The following is a 5,000-nucleotide window of genomic DNA, read 5'->3' on the forward strand; positions in this document are numbered from 1 at the left end:
AAAAAAATAAATAAAATTAAGTGCAATGGTTTTATCTTTATTTTGGTTCCGACAAGTAACCAAATAAATTCAGTATCTTTATTGCCATCATTTCTCCAGAGCCCAAGCAGTAATTGTGCAAATGCAATCAAGGCTCATTCAGCACCTATCATGTCGAGCAATTAACAGAACAAAAAAAAGATATCCACTGACCACCTTTACGGAGAGGCGAACAGTTTACTCGAAGCCCTCTGAACACAAAATAACAATCGGTCAATTACAGGAAAGTAAGAAGAAAAAAAAGATTCTGCTTCATTGCATTTTAGAAAAACATTTATATTCGTTATATAAAAATTATAATAAAATAATGGGTAAATTTCGGCTTCGTTGCTTTAAAAAAAATATATATATATTCTTTATAAATTTTCTACACACACACACACACATATATATATATATATATATATATATATATATATATATATATATATATATATATATAAACATATATTATCACAAAATAACAATCGATTTATTACAGGCAAGTAGGAAAAAAAATCTGTTATTTTAATAGGAAAAAAAATCTACATTCTTTATATAATTTTAGTAATTTACATCCAATCACCAGTACTACATTGCATACTTGTTATCTCTTCTAATAGGGTTGAAAACAAATGCCCACAGAAGCTTATGATTTAATGTTTCTAGTGAAGTATATTACGCCTTGATCTCAAATTCTTATAGTTGCTTGCACAACCAGTTTACTCCTACCTCTATTTGGAAGCGTAAATATAAAAATGATGAATGGAATGTTTTAGCTATAAAACATGTTCTATTATCTAGCTCTCCAAATTACATCTCAGCCTATTCAATTTATAATCCGTATATTCATTTCTTTATTAGCTTATCATAGGTAGTAGGTTGGACATGGCACTAGCCACCCGTTGAGATACTACCGCTAGAGAGTTATTGGGTGCTTTGACTGGCCAGACAGTATAATTTCGGATTCCTCTCTCTGGTTACGGCTCATTTTATCTTTACCCACACATACACAGAATAGGCTGGCATATCCTTTACACATTCTCCTCTTTCCTCCTACACTTGACAACACTGAAATTACCAAACAAATCTTCTTCTCTCAAGAGGCTAACTACTGCAATGTAATTGTTCAGTGGCTTCTTGGAAAGGATTGAAGAGATTCCTTAGTTATGGCAAGCAACTCTTCTAGGAGAAGTTCACTCCAAAATCAAACCATTCTTCTCTAAGTCTTGGGTAGTGCCATAGCCTCTGTACCTTGGTCTTCCACTGTCTTGGGTTAGAAATTTCTTTGCCTGAGGATACAATCGGGCATACTATTCTATCTTGTTTCTCTTCCTCTTGTTATTTTCAAGTTTTTATAGTTTATGTATGAAAGATTTATTTCAACGTTGTTATTGTTCTTAAACCTCTCTCGTAGTTTTTCCTTATTTCCTTGTCGGAGCCCATATAAACCCAAACAAATAAACCAAATAGAAGTTCTACTAACTAATTACAATCAAAACCACCGACGATCTTGACCTATAGTCCATTTTTTTTAGCGATGCATATTTGCACCGACTCGCAGCGGTGCCCTTTCAGCTTGGAAAAGCTTCGTGATCGCTGATTGGTTGGAATTATCTCGTCCAACCAATCAGCGATCCGGAAACTTTTCCGAGCTAAAAGGGCACCGCTGCGAGTCGGTGCAAATATGCATCGCTAAAAGAAATGGACTATAGTATAATAGTAGCATTAGTAATTCTTCTATATTGAAACTACAAGAACCGATATAGGAGATTGTGATGGGACATACACACAACGCAGTCATGACAGCTTGGAGAAACCAACCAAAATCTCAGATGGATTTGAAGGAAGTAAATACGTTTGAATTCACCTATTAAAAAAACCTCTATGGATCACAGACTATTTTTAGGAGGTAACTTTTTTAACTTTAAATATCTAAGGAATGTTTCTAACAAACAATATGCAGCTTTATATACTGTATATCCTTCACAAAGTTGAAAGAGGTTGGAAAGCAAAATGAAAAAATAAGGTAGTAGGAATCGAGGTAAAAAAGGCTAAAAAAATTATCCACAACCACACTAAAACACTTACGAGTTCCCCCTTTTTATTCATGAGGCTACCTACTCATTTCTCCTCGCTTTCTCAAGAAAACAGATAAGAGGTCATGGTATAAGGGAAAAAATCAAATATAGTCCATATACACACACATATTGTATATACATACATACATATATATATATATATATATATATATATATATATATATATATATATATATATATATATATATATATACTTACCATACCCATGTAATTAACCAGTTAATGAAAAACTAGACTGAGTACGACAAACCACTATGTATGGTAGTTATAGAATTTGGGAAAGCTTTTGAGTCTGTCAAATCTTCAGCAGTAATGAAAGCCCTTCAAACGCAAAAATAAATGATCATGTGTTAGAACACTTGAAGAGATAGGTATACGCTTAGTGCAGCAGTCCTAAAACTGCACAAAGATGGTGAAAAAATTCTAATTGATAAAGGAGTTAGACAGAGAGATCCAATCTCTCCTACATTATTGACAGGGGTGCCGAAATGATGATTTCATGAAATTTGATTCGAAAAACGTAGGAACTAATATTAATTGGGAATACTTTCACAACTTAGATTTGCAGATGACATAGTTCTGTTTAGTGAATCATGGGAAGTACTGCAAAAGTGGACAGAGGAGTTGAATAGAAAAAAAACAGAAATGTAGACTGATAATGAATATGAGTAAAACTAAGATATTGTTCAATGAAAACGCAGAGAGAAAACAAGTAGGGGTTATGGACGAACCTCTAAAGATTGTTAATGAATACTTAGGGCAGACAGTGTTTCTTCAAGACATGAGACCGAAATTAGAAGACGGATAAGCATGAGATGGAGAGCTTTTGGTAAACAAAATGAGAATATGAGCTGTAAAAATCCACTTTCTCTACAAAGAAAAGTATTTAATCAAATGGCCCAGCCAGTATTAACTTAAGCATCAAAAACTTGGAGCTTTACTGAAGCCTTAGAACATTAGTTGGTTAAAAATCAAAGACCTATGGGAAGAATAAATATTGGAATAACACCAAGGGATAGATAAAGAGCAACATGGATACAAGAGCAAACTAAATTAGAGGATATTATAATAACAATTCAGATAAAGAAATGAACATGGGCAGAACATGAAATGAGAATGGCAGATAATAGATAAACATTAAGAATAACAGAATGGGTCCCTATATTTTGCAAACGAGGGATGGGAAAGGAGAAAAGACGATAGACTGACGAGCTTAGAAATTCTTTTAGGTACAGACAGACACAGAATGATCATATATATATATATTGGAATGGAAAGACATGTCGAAGGATTTTGCCGAGCATAGACTATCATCGGCTGATTGTGTGTGTATATATATATATATATATATATATATATATATATATATATATATATATATATATGTATATACATATATATATATATATATATATATATATATATACAGTATATAAACATATATATACATATATATACATATATATATCTATATATATACATTTATATATCTATATATACATATATATATATATCTATATATACATATATTTATATACATATACATATAGAATATATACATATATATTATACATATATATACACACAAATATATATATATATATATATATATATATATATACACACATGTATATATACATAGACACACATACATATGTATATATATATATATATGTATATATATATACTGTATATATTTATATATATGTATATTATTTAATTATATATTTAGCGGATACGTATGCACGTGCACGCGAGCGCGCGCGCGTGTGTGTGTGTGTGTGTGTGTGTGTGTGTGTGTGTGTGAGAGAGAGAGAGAGAGAGAGAGAGAGAGAGAGAGAGAGAGAGAGAGAGAGAGAGAGAGAGAGAGACCTATCTTACTAACACATCATTCTAACACAAGGTCTTTGCTTAAGATATGAAATCAAGGTATTGACCTCAAGGTATTGATCTACCATGGATGGTCAACATTCATATTCTGTGTCACATTATATCAATTCTTTTTTCAGTTGTTTTATAAATTTCCTTCACTTGTATTTGTAAAATGCAATGCTGAGTAAAATACGACTTCACCAAATGGGCTGTATATTCTCTCCTCTTCTTACAGTAGCAGTAAACAAAGTTTTAATGCCAGGAGAATACCTGTTTTACAAGTCAAATGTATTCATGCCCTTCATCTCCTAGTTTAATATAAAAAAAATCTCTCTCTCTCTCTCTCTCTCTCTCTCTCTCTCTCTCTCTCTTGCTCAATTTTCATTTACCAGAAAAAAAAACTGTAGTTTACAACAATAATGGAACAATTCTTGCAATTTTGAATAATCTCAGTTTATTCAGCAATTAGACACACTAAAATATAATATCTGTTAATAAATCTTGAGACAAATGAGCAATATGCCAAAGTGGTAAGAAAAAAAAACCACGCCAAAAAGGCCAACTACAAACAGCCTAAAGATAAGAAACTGATTAATTGACGACGATAAACATGATAAAAGATAACATCTTGGTAGAAAAAAATACATAAATCTGGCGACAAGGCCCCCGCAGCTCGCTGTTAACTCGAGCTATAACTTACAGAGGCAGGACTCCTCTAATCCTCATTGGTGACGTAATTTACTGTAAACACGCTTTAATACACAAATAAATCGAAGCACTCGCTCTAAACGGCGCTAAACTAATGCCCTACATAATGACTGGGCATTTCCAGTCCACAGCTCAAAGGGATTATAATTATCATCCATTTTCTCTAACGTGGTATTTCTCGATAATTCTTTATATTATAAAAATCCATTACCCTTCCCGGGCGAGGTTATAACATACATCTTTGGAAGTGAAAGTATCTGCAGAGGAGCCTAGAGCCTCCCACCCCTAACAGCCCACCAC

This window comes from Palaemon carinicauda, chromosome 2, assembly GCF_036898095.1.
Source record: "Palaemon carinicauda isolate YSFRI2023 chromosome 2, ASM3689809v2, whole genome shotgun sequence".
In the NCBI taxonomy this organism is placed as follows: Eukaryota; Metazoa; Arthropoda; class Malacostraca; order Decapoda; family Palaemonidae; genus Palaemon; species Palaemon carinicauda.